General features: G+C 37.6%; 1 protein-coding gene across 1 annotated transcript in view; it reads left to right on the top strand.

The window, feature by feature from the left end:
- The window catches only part of MFSD14B (major facilitator superfamily domain containing 14B), a 167,223-nt gene that overhangs the window by 67,495 nt on the left and 82,623 nt on the right, over nt 1-17,105 (top strand). The window lies entirely within an intron of this gene.

The raw sequence follows: 17,105 nt of genomic DNA, 5'->3' as shown, positions 1-17,105 counted from the left end.
GGCTTTTTCACTTTACGGAAAATAAACACCCTTTGACTTATTTGCCAGAACTAATCCTCATTATCAAACAAGTCAGCCAAATCCAACTCACATTCTGAAAGAAAAATTCTTATTTTATTGTTTAATTCAAATAAACATGGTGTTAGGAGTCTCTGTGACTGGAGACTTGACAAGAGCCTGTTGCTTAAATGAAATGTCACTCTCTCAGGGATGAAGCTTTCTCAAACTGTCTCCTTGTTTGGCCCTTGGAAGTATTTAAAACCAGGGTCTGTGATCAGATTTGGAATGGGTGGAGAGGCTTTAGTGAAGTGGGTGAAGGATGACTATGGAAGGGGATGTGGGAAAGAAGAATATGCAAAGCAGTGACACTTTTTGGAACACGCTATCTGTAGTAAAGAGTACCTGCCTAAGGTGAGAATCTGGAAATTAGGTATTTAAAACTATCAATGGCCATATAACCCCTGGAAAGTCTTCCCATATCACAAGGGGTACACATATCCTAGTCTGAATAACAATAATCTAAGTTCCCTCAAGTTCAGTGTGTGTCAGGATTGAATGAATTTAAAAGTACACTATCAAAGTAGTCAATAACAGTACTAAGAAAAATTACTCCAAACTTGGAAATAAAGCAAGGAGATGCCATATCAATACATCATGCTAGAAGACATTGTTGAAAAAGTCCATCTAAGGGTCATCTGACTCTTTAGGGAAAAGTTTGATTATTTATTTTTAACTATTTATTATTGACTAAGCCCAGATATTTTACAGCCCTGCAAAGTTAGAAGTTATCCCATAAGAAACTGATGAGACGATTTTCTTTTTAATGGTGGGAAAATAAGATAAGCCCAAATGTTACATTTAATTACCCTATAGGACATAAAGTAGGGCTGCATCTAATTTAGCAATCTTAATTCATTATTCCTTTTTGTTCTCATTCATTGTAACAATCAGTTTTTCAAATTCTCTTTGAACTCATTTTATGGGTTCCCTTAATAATGAGATAATGAAATATTGGCATGAGAATTATGTTTTAACATTTAGAGAATTACATGTTGACAGAAAAAGTATACACAAAGTACCAACAAGTTGCAAGGAAAGTGTATGTGATACAGAAGAAGACATATGAGGAAGACCTGGTAGAGATGATACCTGAGTTGAGGGAGAAAAGGAGGCTCTTCTACACAGGAAGAGCCTCAGGTTTGGGAGCACAGTGGCATGGTTGTAGAATGTACTAGATGATCAGGCTGAGAGGTGGGAAAAAGCTATCCTGGGCCATGCATATCATGCTAATGGGTTGGAGCCTTGTCTTGCATAAAAACAGGAGACCTTGAAGAATTTTTAGCAACAAAGTGACATAATAAGATGGATTTGTATTATAAAGACCAATTTTGTTTGAGGAGAGCATGCATAGGTGGAAATAAACCCAAAGATAAAGACACTAAACTACTGAGAGATGAGAAGGTTATGAACTATGGCAGTGTCAGTAGGAACGAGCAGGTGCAGAATAATTTGCGATACAGAATAAATAGGACACGATCGTTGCTTCAATGTGGGGGTGGGGAAAGAGAGATAGGAGGTGAGAAAATGCATAGGTAACATTTGATAATTGATTATGAGGGGGTGGCAAGGAGCAGGAGGAGTTGACCCATATCAGCAATAATTACTGCTAGAGGCATAGAATTGTATCAGGTGGCAGGAACACAAATATCTAGCATGTGAAACACATAGAAGTAGGGCAAGGGGAAAAGGCTTTAAATTTCTAACTTTTTGCATAGTTCACATACATTGTAGAATAAACTCTTTGTCTGCCTGGATTACTCAAAATTCCATCCTTCCTTATGGAATGTTTGCTCACTCGATCTGATTCTGAATCATCCTAGTATGCATAACAGCATAACATTTTTGTTTCAGAAGGTAAATCACATTTGCCTTTTAGCCAAATTTCCCAAATAGAATGCTTTGCTGGATGGAATGTAAGGAATTGAAAAGATTAAGTAAGGATAGTTCTCCATGAGAAAAAAAGCCAACTAAAGTGAATCCTTTCAAACAGACAAATACAAAAATATAGATTTGTGTATACATGAAATGACCTAAAAGCATTGACACCTCAGTGACAATGAGCACACCACCACCCAAATCTTGGTTTCTAAGAATCATTCTGTAATAAAAGAAACCAGAAATGGCTGATCCTAAGGCTGGGCTGAGAAAATACTAAATGAACCTGGAGCATCCTGTAGTGTCAGAAAGTAACAAAGTTCTAAAGAAAAAAAAAAAAATTTCTCAAAAGGACACAGGAGAAAAACTGAAAGAGCTCCCAATGGCCAAAGATGGAACAATTTGAACAACAAAATAAATAATGATAGAATTCTAGGGTGAGGTTGACTTTTTCTCTTCTTTCAGTACTCTAAAGATGTTGCTCCACTGTCTTCTACCTTGCATTGTTCCCAGTGAAAAATATGGTCTCATTCTTAACTTTGTTCCTCTGTACATAATTGTACATAATGTGTTTTTTTACTTGGGCTGATTTTAAGATTTTCTGTTTACAATTAGTTTTAAGCAATTTGATTATGATGTATTTTGATGTTGTTTTCCTCATGTTTCTTGTGCTTATGTATTATTGAGCTTCTTGGATCTCTGGGTTTATAGGGTTCATTAAATTTATACAATTTTGGTAATTATTTTTTCAAATACTTTCTATGCCCCTCCCTATTCTCCTTTGGGGACTCAAACTATAAATTAGACCAGTGTGTGTGAAATTGTCACACAGTGAGGCACTCTTTACTTTTTTCCAATCGTTTTTTCACTCGGTATTTCATTTTGCATAGCTTCTATTGCTGTTTTCAAGTTCACTAATCTTTTCTGCCAGGTCGAAACTGTCATTAATCCCATACAGTGTACTTTTTATCTTAGATATTGTATTATATTACTAACTCCATCTGACTTCAAACTATACTACAAGGCTACAGTAATCAAAGCTATGGTACTGGCACAAAAACAGAAATATAGATCGATGGAACAGGATAGAAACCCAGAGATAAACCCACGGATCTACGGTCAACTAATCTATGACAAAGGAGGCAAGGACATACAATGGAGAAAAGACAGTCTCTTGAATAAGTGGTGCTAGGAAAACTGAACAGCTACATGTAAAAGAATGAAATTAGAACACTCTCTAACATCATACACAAAAACAAACTCAAAATGGATCAAAGACCTAAATGTAAGACCGGACACTATAAAACTCTTAGAGGAAAACATACGAAAAACATTCTTTGACATAAATCACAGCAAGATCTTTTTGACCCACCTCCTAGAGAAATGGAAATAAAAACACAAATAAACAAATGGGACCTAATGAAACTTCAAAGCTTTTGCACAGCCAAGGAAACCATAAACAAGACAAAAAGACAACCCTCAGAATGGGAGAAAATATTTGCAAATGAATCAACAGACAAAGGATTAATCTCCACAATATACAAGCAATTCATGCAGCTCAATATCACAAAAATCAACAACCTAATCCAAAAATGGGCAGAACACCTAAATAGACATTTCTCCAAAGAAGACATACAGATGGCCAAGAGGCACATGAAAAGCTGCTCAACAACACTAATTATTAGAGAAATGCAAATCAAAACTACAATGAGGTATCATCTCACACCAGTTAGAATGGGCATCATCAGAAATTCTACAAACAACAAATTCTGGAGAGGGTGTGGAGAAAAGGGAACTCTTTTGCACTGTTGGTGAGAATGTAAATTGATACAGCCACTATGGAGAACAGTATGGAAGTTCCTTAAAAAACTAAGAATTACCATATGACCCAGCAATCCCACTACTGGGCATATACCCAGAAAAAACCATAATTCAAAAAGACACATGCACCCCAATGTTCATTGCAGCACTATTTACAATAGGCAGGTCATGGACTCAACCTAAATGTCCACTGACAGACAAATGGATAAAGAAGATGTGGTACATATATACAGTGGAATATTACTCAGCCATAAAAGGGAAGGAAATTGGATCATTTGTAGAGACATGGATGGACTTAGAGACTGTCATACAGAGTGAAGCAAGTCAGAAGGAGAAAAACAAATATCATATATTAAGGAATATATGTGGAATCTAGAAAAATGGTACAGATGAACCAGTTTGCAAGGCAGAAATAGAGACACAGATGTAGAGAACAAATGTATGGACACCAAGGAGGGGAAGCGGTGGGGGGGGGGTTGGTGGGATGAATTGGGAGATTGGGATTGACATACATACACTAATATGTATAAAATAGATAACTAAGGACCTGCAGTATAAAAAAATAAAATAAAATTCAAATAGAAAAAGAGCTATTAAGCCACAAAAAAATAAAATGTTACTGCTACTTGCAAACCAACCAATGTTTGAAGTTCGAGGAATGTTAATTCTGTATGAGAATAGATCTATATTTAATAATAATCCTTTGCACCTCTAAAAAAAAAAAAACCAAAGCAGGATTTCTTTGTGTAACTTGGATGGCTGATTCTATAATTCTTCTTAGAAGAGATGTGGTAGGTATGACAAATTTCTTTAGCACTGGTGTTTTACCAGGATCCTTGTCTTTGAATAGCTCTTCTAGGAGCTGCCTAGAAGGAATACTGCAGGTCTGTGTATGCGGTTGAAGAAGTTCTTTTGGACAGGTTTATATTTATGTGTTTGTTAAGGGGAAGGTAATGGGGAGTGGGAAGGAATGCTGGGATATCAAAGTAAGTAAGGCTTACAGTGGTGGTGGAATCCTAGTATGTTTCACTCCTGCACTTCCAAGTACAGTCCCTTTTACTTTTTGTTTTCTTAATGTCTGCCATGGCACTTCACTCACAGAACTTCAACAATTTCTCTTTCAAGCCCCATGAATCTACCAGAAGCCCAGTGTTTTTAGTAAACAGTTCACAGACTTTAGCCTCAGTGAAAATTTCACCATTCTAGATGTTCCACTTCTACATAGAGAGCTCAGCAATCTGACTGTTTTAAGTGCACTTTATTAACTGCTCCCACATCCAGTCCATAAGCAAGGCCTTTTGGTCCTGTTTCCAATCCGTCCTTTTCTCTCCATCCCCATTGCCATCACCCTATTCAAGTCACCACCATATCTTACCTGGACTATTGAAGTAGCCCTGTACCTGGTTCTCTTCCTTCTGTTCTTGCCTACAAAGCTACCAAAAGATTTTTTATCCATTTGTTTAATTATTGCCTTTGCGCAGATTCTACAAATTGTTAAACTTGTAGACTAGGTAGGTCAAAGGAATATTTATGTAAAAATTTGCTCATATTGTCTAATTCATTACCTCCAAAAAGTTGAACTAATTTACACTTCACCAGTATTTACACCTTCACCAACTTTGAATATTATTATTATTCTGTTTAATCTTTGCTCTTCTTAAAATGGAAAGTGATGTTTCATTATTCTAATTTACATTTCTTTGGTTACTAATCAGAGTGAATATATCTTTTTATGTTTTTTAACAGTTTGTATTTCTTATTTTGAAATTGCGCTGTTCATGATTCTTTGCTCATTTGGGGGGAAGAGAAGATTATGTGTCTTTTTAAAATTGATATATAGAACTCTTAGTAAAATACAGATACTAACCTTTTCACTGCCCTCTATGTTACATATTTTCTCCCCAAAATATATTTTATTGCTGCCTTTATTTATTATTTTTTAACTAAGGATCCAATAAAGGTTGCTTATATTTGGTTATTAGGTACCTTTAGTTTCTTTTTAATATAGAAGAGTCTCTCAAAAATTTTTGTATGCATATAGTCTCTTACTTTTCACTGTTGCATAGTGTTCTATCCTATGCATCTGTCACATTAAATTTATCCATCCATGGAGGCCTAGATTGTCTCCAACACCCTCGTCCCACAAATAATGGTACAATAAAAATTCTTGCCACTATCCTTTTATGTGTTGATGTGAGAATTTCTCTGAGATACATAATTATGGTTTGTTTGGTTGCTGAGCAATGCATATTAACATCAATAAGAATTACCTGATTTCTTTCCAGAAAGGCCTTACCAGCCTAAATTCCCACCAGCAGTAGACTACCAAGACTTGTATCTTGTTTAAACATTTACTGGCAGCAAAGCAAAGGTAAATTTCTAAATATACCTCACTTGGTTTTCTCCATATGTAAATGAAGATTAAAATGCCTACCTTATAAAGTTAAGATGAAGATGAAAGGTAATATATAAATCACTTATCACCAATCACTCACTAAATGGTAGCCAGTGTTATTATCACGTCTCTCCTATTAGACTGTCCGCTCTTTGATAGCATGCATAAGTCTTCACCTACTTCTGCCTGTCTCTCTTCTCCCATTCCTAATTCTTTGAGTTACAAATTGTGATGGGGGTATCCTTATTAACCTGACAATTTACTTCTAGAAGTCACAAATTGAGTAGCAAGAGTCTTGGTTCTAGCACACATTATAAAACATTTTGGTTTGGAAAAATCACATTTAAGTTGTTTATTTTATTAGATTCTGTGCAGTGAAGGACTAACTCAGCAGGCCTGGCTCACCCAAAGCCTACATATTCCAAACAAAGGTTTGGCCTGGAGGAGCTTCAAGATGGCAGAAGAGTAAGACGTGGAGATAACCTTCTTCCCCAAAAATACATCAGAAATACATCTACATGTGGAACAACCCCTACAAAACACCTACTGAACTGGCAGAAGAACTCAGACCTCTCAAAAGGCAAGAAGCTCCCCACATACCTGGGTAGGGCAAAAGAAAAAAGAGAAAACAAGGACAAAAGAATAGGGATGGTACCTGCACCAGTGGGAGGGAGCCGTGAAGGAGGAAAGGTTTCCACACACTAGGAAGCACCTTCGGGCAGAGACTGTGGGTGGCGGAGGGGGGAAGTTTCGGAGCCATGGAGGAGAACGCAGCAACAGGGGTGCGGAGGGCAAAGCAGAGAGATTCCTGCACAGAGGATCAGTGCCGACCAGCACTCACCAGCCCGAGAGGCTTGTCTGCTCACCCACTGGGGCAGGTGGGGGCTGGGAGTTAGGCTCCGGTTTCAGAGGTCAGATCCCAGGGAGAGAACTGGGGTTGGGTGCATGAACATGGCCTGAAGGGGGCTAGTGTGCCACAGCTAGCCGGGAGGGAGTCCGGGGAAAGGTCTGGAGCTGCCGATGAGGCAAGAGACTTTTTCTTGCCTCTGTTTCCTGGTGCACAAGGAGAGGGGACTCAGAGCACCGCCTAAATGAGCTCCAGAAACTGGCGCAAGCCGCGGCTACCAGGGCGGACTTCAGAGACAGGTATGAAACGTTAAGTCTGTGGTTGCAGCCACCAAGGAGCCTGTGTGCAAGCACAGGTCACTATCCACACATCCCCTCCCAGGAGCCTGTGCAGCCCACCACTGCCAGGGTCCCGTGATCCAGGGACAACTTCCCCGGGAGAACACAAGGCATGCCTCGGGCTGGTGAAACGTCATGTCAGCCTCTGCCGCCGCAGGCTCACCCTGAACTCTGTACCCCTCACTCCCCCCAGCCAGAGTGAGCCAGAGTCCCCGAATCAGCTGCTCCTTTAACCTCGTCCTGTCTGAGCAAAGAACAGATGCCCTCTGGCAACCTACATGCAGAGGCAGGGCCAAATCCAAAGCTGAACCCCAGGAGCTGTGCAAGAGAAAGGGAAATTTCTCCCAGCAGCCTCAGGAGCAGCAGATTAAATCTCCACAGACAACTTGATGTACCCTGCATCTGTGGAATACCTGAATAGACAACGAATCATCCCAAATTGAGGAGGTGGACTTTGGGAGCAATGATATATACATATCGTTTCCCTTTTTCTCTGTTTGTGAGTGTGTATGTGTATGTTTCTGTGTTATTTTGTCTGTATAGATTTGCTTTTACCATTTGTCCTAGGGTTCTGTCTATACATTTTATTTTTTATTTTTTTAGTATAATTTTTAGCACTTGTTATCATTGGTGGATTTGTTTTTTGGTTTGGTGGCTCTCTTCTTTCTTTTTTTTTTAATTACTTAAAATTTTTCTTTTAATAATTATTTTTTATTTTAATAACTTTGTTTCATTTTATTTTTACTTTATTTTATTTTATCTTCTTTCCTTCTTTCTTTCTCTCTCTCTCTTTCTTTCTTTCTTTCTTTCTTTCCTTCCTTTTATTGTGACCATGTGGATGACACACTCTTGGTACTCCAGCCAGGCATCAGGGCTGTGCCTCTCAGGTGGGAGAGCCAAGTTCAAGACACTGGTCCACAACAGACCTCCCAGCTCCACATAATATCAAATGGCAAAAATCTTCCAGAGATCTCCATCTCAACGCCAAGACCCAGCTCCATTCAATGACCAGAAAGCTACAGTACTGGACACCCTATGACAAACAACTAGCAAGACAGGAACACAACCCGATCCATTAGCAGAGAGGCTGCCTGAAATCATAATAAGGCCACAGACACCCCAAAACCCACCACAAGACGTGGACCTGTCCACTGGAAAGACAAGATCCAGCCTCATCCACCAGAACACAGGCACTAGTCCACTCCACCAGGAAGCCTACATAACCCACTGAACCAACCTTAGCGACTGGGGACAGACACCAAAAACAATGGGAACTACGAACCTGCAGCCTGTGAAAAGGAGACCCCCAAACACAGTAAGTTAAGCAAAATGAGATGACAGAGAAACACACAGCAGATGAAGGAGCAAGGCAAAAACCCACCAGACCTAACAAATGAAGAGAGAATAGGCAGTCCATCTGAAAAATAATTCAGAATGATGATAGTAAAGATGATCCAAAATCTTGGAAATAGAATGGAGAAAATACAAGAAACGTTTAACAAGGACCTAGGAGAATGAAAGAGCAAACAAACAGTGATGAACAACACAATAAATGAAATTTAAAATTCTCTAGAAGGGATCAATAGCAGAATAACTGAGGCAGAAGAACGGGTAAGTGATCTGGAAGATAAAATAGTGGAAATAACTACCTCAGAGCAGAATAAAGAAAAAAGAATGAAAAGAATTGAGGACAGTCTCAGAGACCTCTGGGACAACATTAAACACACCAACATTCGCATTATAGGGGTCCCAGAAGAAGAAGAGAAAAAGAAAGGGACTGAGAAAATATTTGAAGAGATTATAGTTGAAAACTTGCCTAATATGGGAAAGGAAATAGTTAATCAAGTCCAGGAAGCACAGAGAGTCCCATACAGGATAAATCCAAGGAGAAACATGCCAAGATACATATTAATCAAACTATCAAAAATTAAGTACAAAGAAAAAATATTAAAAGCAGCAAGGGAAAAAAACCAAATAACACACCAGGGAATCCCCATAAGGTTAACAGCTGATCTTTCAGCAGAAACTCTGCAAGCCAGAAGGGAATGGCAGGACATATTTAAAGTGATGAAGGAGAAAAGCCTACAATGAAGATTCCTCTACCCAGCAAGGATCTCATTCAGATTTGACAAAGAAATTAAAACCTTTACAGACAAGCAAAAGCTAAGAGAATTCAGCACCACCAAACCAACTTAACAACAAATGCTAAAGAAACTGCTCTAGCCAGGAAACACAAGAGAAGGAAAAGACCTACAATAACAAACACAAAACAATTAAGAAAATGGCAATAGGAACATACATATTGATAATTACCTTAAATGTAAATGGATTAAATGCTCCAACCAAAAGACGCAGACTGGCTGAATGGGTACAAAAATAATACCTGTATATATGCTGTCCACAGGAGACCCACTTCAGACCTAGGGACACATACAGACTAAAAGTGAGGGGATGTAAAAAGATATTCCATGCAAATGGGAATCAAAAGAAAGCTGGAGTAGCAATTCTCATATCAGACAAAATAGACTTTAAAACAAAGAGTATTACAAGAAACAAAGAAGGACACTACACAATGATTAAGGGATCAATCCAAGAAAAAGATATAACAATTGTAAATATTTATGCACCCAACAAAGGATCACCTCAATACATAAGGCAAATACTAACACCCATAAAAGGGGAAATCGACAGTAACACAATCATAGGAGGGGACTTTAACACCCCACTTTCACCAATGGACAGATCATCCAAAATGAAAATAAATAAGGAAACACAAGCTTTAAATGATACATTAAACAGGATGGACTTAATTGATATTTACAGGACACTGCATCCAAAAACAAGAGAGTACACATTCTTCTCAAGTGCTCATGCAACATTCTCCAGGATAGATCATATCTTGGGTCACAAATCAAGCCTTGGTAAATTTAAGAAAATTGAAATCATATCAAGTATCTTTTCTGACCACAACGCTATGAGACTAGATATCAATTACAGGAAAAAATCTGTAAAAAATACAAACACATGGAGGCTAAAGAATACATTACTTAATAACCAAGAGATCACCGAAGAAATCAAAGAGGAAATCAAGAAATACCTAGAAACAAATGACAATGAAAACACGATGACCCCAAACCTATGGGATGCAGCAAAAGCAGTTCTAAGAGGGAAGTTTATAGCAATACAATCCTACCTTAAGAAACAAGAAACATCTCAAATGAACTACCTAACCTTACACCTAAAGCAATTAGAGAAAGCAGAACAAAAAACCCCCAAAGTTAGCAGAAGGAAAGAAATCATAAAGATCAGATCAGAAATAAATGAAAAAGATATTAAGGAAACGATAGCAAAGATCAATAAAACTAAAAGCTGGTTCTTTGAGAAGATAAACAAAATTGATAAAACATTAACCAGACTCATCAAGAAAAAAAGGGAGAAGACTCAAATCAATAGAATTAGAAATGAAAAAGGAGAAGTAACAACTGACACTGCAGAAATATAAAGGATCATGAGAGATTACTACAAGCAACTCTATGCCAATAAAATTGACAATCTGGAAGAAATGGGCAAATTCTTAGAAAAGCACAACCTCCAGTGACTCAACCAAGAAGAAATAGAAAATATGAACAGACCAATCACAAGCACTGAAATTGAAACTGTGATTAAAAATCTTCCTACAAAGAAAAGCCCAGGACCAAATGGCTTCACAGGCGAATTCTATCAAACATTTAGAGAACAGCTAACACCTATCCTTCTCAAACTCTTCCAAAATATAGCAGAGGGAGGAACACTCCTAAACTTATTCTATGAGGCCACCATCACCCTGATACCAAATCCAGACAAAGATTTCACAAAAAAAGAAAACTATAGGCCCGTATCACTGATGAACATAGATGCAAATATCGTCAACAAAATACTAGCAATCAGAATCCAGCAGCACATTAAAAGGATCATACACCATGATCACGTGGGGTGTATCCCAGGAATGCAAGGATTCTTCAATATATGCAAATCAATCAATGTGATACACCCTGTTAATAAATTGAAGGAGAAAAACCATATGATCATCTCAATAGATGTAGAAAAAGCTTTCGACAAAATTCAACATGCATTTATGTTAAAAACCCTCCAGACAGTAGGCATAGAGGGAACCTCACTCAACATAATAAAGGCCGTATATGACAAACCCACAGTCAACATCGTCCTCAGTGGTGAAAAACTGAAACCATTTCCACTAAGATCAGGAACAAGACAAGGTTGCCCACTCTCACCACTATTATTCAACATTGTTTTGGAAGTTTTAGCCACAGCAATCAGAGATGAAAAAGAAATAAAAGGAATCCAAATTGGAAAAGAAGAAGTAAAACTGTCACTGTTTGCAGATGACAAGATTCTATACATAGAGAATCCTAAAGATGCTACCAGAAAACTACTAGAGCTAATCAATGAATTTGGTAAAGTAGCAGAATACAAAATTAATGCACAGAAATCTCTAGCATTGCTATACAGTAATGATGAAAAATCTGAAAGTGAAATTAAGGAAAGACTCCCATTTACCTTTGCAACAAAAAGAATACAATACCTAGGAATAAACCTACGTAAGGAGACAAAAGACTTGTATGCAGAAAACTATAAGACATTGATGAAAGAAATTAAAGATGATACAAATAGATGGAGATATACCATGTTCTTGGATTGGAAGAATCAACATTGTGAAAATGACTATACTACCCAATGCAATCTGCAGATTCAATGCAATACCTATCAAACTACCACTGGCGTATTTCACAGAATTAGAACAAAAAATTTCATAATTTTTATGGAAACATAAAAGACCCCGAATAGCCAAAGCAATCTTGAGAAGGAAAAACGGAGCTGGAGGAATCAGGCTCCCTGACTTCCAACTACACTACAAAGCTACAGTAATCAAGACAGTATGGTAGTGGCACAAAAACAGAAATATAGATCAATGGAACAGGAATGAAAGCCCAGAGATAAACCCATGCACATATGGTCACCTTATCATTGATAAAGGAGGCAAGAATATACAGTGGACAAAAGACAGCCTCTTCAATACGTGGTGCTGGGAAAACTGGACAGCTACATGTAAAAGAATGAAATAAGAATACTCCCTAACACCATACACAAAAAGAACCTCAAAATGGATTAAAGACCTAAATGTAAGGCCAGACAGTATAAAATTCTTAGAGAAAAACAGAGGCAGAACACTCTATGACATAAATCACAGCAAGATCCTTTTTGCCCCACCTCCTAGAGAAATGGAAATAAAAACAAAAATAAACAAATGGGACCTAATGAAACTTAAAAGCTTTGCACACCAAAGGAAACAATAAAGAAGACAAAAAGATAACCCTCAGAATGGGAGAAAATATTTGCAAATGAAGCAACTGACAAATGATTAATTTCCCAAATTTACAAGCAGCTCATGCAGCTCAATATCAAAAAAACAAACAACCCAATCCAAAAATGGGCAGAAGACCTAAATAGACATTCCTCCAAAGAAGATATACAGATTGCCAACAAACACATGAAAGAATGCTCAACATCAATAATCATTAGAGAAATGCAAATCAAAACTACAATGAGATATCATCTCACACCAGTCAGAATGGCCATCATCAAAAATGCTGGAGAGGGTGTGGAGAAAAGGGAACCCTCTTGCACTGTTGGTGGGAATGTACATTGATATAGCCACTGTGCAGGACAGTATGGAGGTTCCTTAAAAACCTAAAAATAGAACTACCATACGACCCACCAATCCCACTACTGGGCATATACCCTGAGAAAACCATAATTCAAAAAGAGTCATGTACCACAATGTTCATTGCAGCTCTATTTACAATAGCCAGGACATGGAAGCAACCTAAGTGTCCATCGACAGATGAACGGATAAAGAAGATGTGGCACATATATACATATATTTACTCAGCCATAAAAAGAAACGAAATTGAGTTATTTGTAATGATGTGGATGGACCTAGAGTTTGTCATACAGAGTGAAGTAAGTCAGAAAGAGAAAAACAAATATTGTATGCTAACAGATTTGTATGGAATCTAAAAAAAAAAAAAAAAGGTCATGAAGAACCTAGGGGAAGGACGGGAATAAAGACACAGACCTACTAGAGAATGGACTTGAGGACACGGGGAGAGGGAAGGTTAAGCTGAGACAAAGTGAGAGAGTGGCATGGACATAGATACACTACCAAATGTAAAACCAATAGCTAGTGGGAAGTAGCCTCATAGTACAGGGAGTTCAGCTCAGTGCTTTGTGACCACCTAGAGGGGTGGGAGGGTGGGGGGAGTGAGACGCAAGAGGGAAGAGATATGGGGATATATGTATATGCATAGCTGATTCACTTTGTTATAAGGCAGAAACTAACACACCCTTGTAAAGCAATTATACTCCAATAAAGATGAAAAAAAACCCCAAAAAACAAAGTTTTGGCCCGTGACTGTCTTTTGGTAGATAACCTCTAAGCCCTTGGAATATTCCTATAAGCCTGATAATAATGGCTTTGTTTACCTGGGGCCTTGGGGTATGCTAGGAAGCTTATGCTAACAATGTGACTTATGATGGGGTCTTTGGGCCACTTGGTATCAATATCATCTCTGGAGGGGCTGAGGACTGAGTACCTAAGGTCAGTCACTTGGTGCTCCATGCTATGTGACTGACCCCCAATAAAAACCTTGGATACCAAGGCTTAGGTAAGCTTCCTGGGTTTCATGCGTATTGTCACACATCATTGCTGCGGTAATTAAACGATGTCCATAGCCTCCACTCAGAGAATACAACTGGAAACTTGTTGCATGGTTTCTCCTGGACTCTGGCCTATGTGCCCTTTACCTTTTCTGATTTCAATCTGCATCCTTTCACTGTAATAAACCATACCATGAGTTTAACAGCTTTTCCTTTTCTGAATTAAAATGTTTATTAAATTTTTTTATTAATTATTGCTCCAGCTTTATTGAGGTATAATGAATAAAAGTTGAAAAAATTTATGGTGTTCAACTGATGTTTTGATATTCATATAGATTATGAAATAGTCACTCCAACCAAGCTATTAACATATCTATCACTTCACAGTTGCCATTTTCTTTCGTTTTTCTTTTTGTAATGAGAACACTTAGGATCAACCCTCTTAGCAAATTTCAAGAATACAATACGGTACTGATAATGACAGTCACACTGCTGTACATTAGGTCTTCAGAACTTATTTTGCATAACTGAAATTATATACTCATTGACAAACATCTCCCATTTCTCTCTCCCTCAAACCCCTGGAAACCACCATTCTACTCCACTGCTTCTAGGAGTTTGGCTATTTTAGATTCCACATGTAAGTGACATCATGCAATACTTGTCTTTCTGTGTTTGGCTTATTTCACTTAGCATAATGTCCTCCAGGCTCATCCATGTTGTCACAATGGCCATATTTACATCGTTTAAAATGATGAATGATATAATATTGCATATACATATATATAATCACATTTTCTTTAAACAATCATCTGAAGATAAATATTTATGTTGTTTCCATGTCTCACCAACTGTGAATAATGCTGCAATAAACCTGGGAGTGCAGTTATCTCTTTGTGATTCTGATTTTATTTCTTCCGGATATATACCCAGAAGTGGGACTGCTGGATCATATGGTAATTTTGTTTTTTTACTTTTGGGGGGAAACTCTATACTGTTTTCCACACTGTACCAATTTACATTCCCACCAGCAGTGTACACATGTTCACTTTTATCAAAATTCTTGCAACACTTGTTATTTTTTGTCTTTTTTATAACAGCCATTCTAACAGATTTGAGGTGGTATCTCATTGTGGTTTTGATTTGCATTTCCTTGATGATTAGTGAAGTTGAGCATCTTTTCATATACCTGTTGGTCATTTGAATGTCTTCTTTTGAGAAATGTCTATTTAGGTCTTTTGCCCATGTTTTAATCAGGCTATTTATTTATCTATTTGCTATTAAGTTGCATGAGTTCCATATATATTTTAGATATTAACCCCTTATTGGATATATAATTTGAAAATATTTTCTCCCATTCAGTAGGTTGCTTTTTCATTTTGTTGATTATTTCCTTTGCTGTACAAAAGCTTTATATGCAATCTCACTTGTCTGATTTTGCTTTGTGGCCTGTGCTTTTGGTGTCATATCAAAAAAATATTTGTCCAGTCAGATTATTTCCCTGTTTTCTTTCAGTAGTTTTAGAGTTTCAGGTCTTATGTTTGAGAATTTCATCCACTTTGAGTGATGTCTGGTGTAAGACAAGGGTCCAATTTCATGGTCTGCATACAGATATCCTATTTTCTAAATACCATAACACACGTATCCTTCAGTGAGTGCCATTATTTTCCTAGAGCCTAGGATGTTGAATTAAATTATGTGGAATCCCAGGTCTTTGACACTGATTAGTGCAGAATTAATTAGAAGGTAAGAATAAGGGTCTATTTAATTCCTATGGTATAACTATCAACATAATGCAATAAATAATTCATCTCCTAAAATTTACTTTTATGATAATTTACTTTTATGCAAATCAAGGGACCAGACCTCACAGTGCCATCATTAAATATTACTTCCAGTGTTGCATTTTTGGCAATGCATTTTAATTGGGATTTTCACAAACTGGTATGTATTTAGAAGATAATCAAGAAAGATGACAAGTTCATCTTGGAATTTCAAACAAATGGAATTAGACATTTTTGTACAGATATAGAAGGCAGAACCAGAATCAAAGTATGGCTGAAATAGGCAGGCAGTTTTTGGCTTAATAAAAGGACATAATTCCAAAATATGACAGCTATCCATAAATGGATTGGGCCTATTTAACATATCCTCTTCTCTGGCTATATTTAAGAACAGGATAGGGGACAACTGGTCTGAGGTATTGTTGGGGGAATTTCCTACTCACAATTCAAGCCTGGTGGCTTCTAAAATCCTGTCAGTTTCCTAGTGCCGACTAAAAAGCCTTCAGTCGAGGACAAGTAGCAGTAAAGTCCCTGATGGAAGGGGCAGTCTAGGTAGATGACCTGAGCTCAATAAAAGAATTTCTATGTTCTTTCAGGAAAAACTGATTTTGGACATCAATATGCTTTGGGAAGCAATGTCTGATCAGTGAGTGTAAATGAAGCTATAACTCAGTACACCAAGTGCTATGGACTGAAGCCCTGGAAGGGACCTAAGCCAATGGATACACTATAACAAATCAAACAAAAATCTTTAGGATTGTACAAGACCCATTTGAAACAACAACAATAATACAAGATGCAAATCAATAGTGAAATGACTGGACTTACTCCATTCTTCAATTAAGTCCACCTGGGTCTCTTTAATAAGGAGGAAGACATAAGTTCTTCAGAGTTTCAGTGTTTGTCTTCTTTCAAAGAGGCATCGAATGCTCAAACACCTAATAAAAAATATTCTCACTATATTTGTTCCCCAAATTCGTGGAGCAGGTCCTATCTGTCACATTAACTCTTTAACTAGCCAAGCCACTTTACTTTTGGAGCTTGGGTTGGCATCTGCAAAGTAGGATGTAATATCTCACAAGGTCCTTTCCAGCCAGTAATCATAACATTTATAGAGCCACAATTAGTGTTAGCTGATTTCTGTACTTTAGCACATCAGCACTTTACCCAAACATGATCTGAGGCTTTGAGTAATCAGTTCATATACACCGTGTTGGTACCATCAAGTAGTTCTGGATTGGAACAGGGACCTGTATGTTTCCTAAGAC

Source organism: Eschrichtius robustus, chromosome 10 (assembly GCF_028021215.1).
Source record: "Eschrichtius robustus isolate mEscRob2 chromosome 10, mEscRob2.pri, whole genome shotgun sequence".
In the NCBI taxonomy this organism is placed as follows: domain Eukaryota; kingdom Metazoa; phylum Chordata; class Mammalia; order Artiodactyla; family Eschrichtiidae; genus Eschrichtius; species Eschrichtius robustus.
The sequence above is the reverse complement of the archived record's forward strand: the minus strand, read 5'-3'. Positions and strand labels throughout refer to the sequence as shown.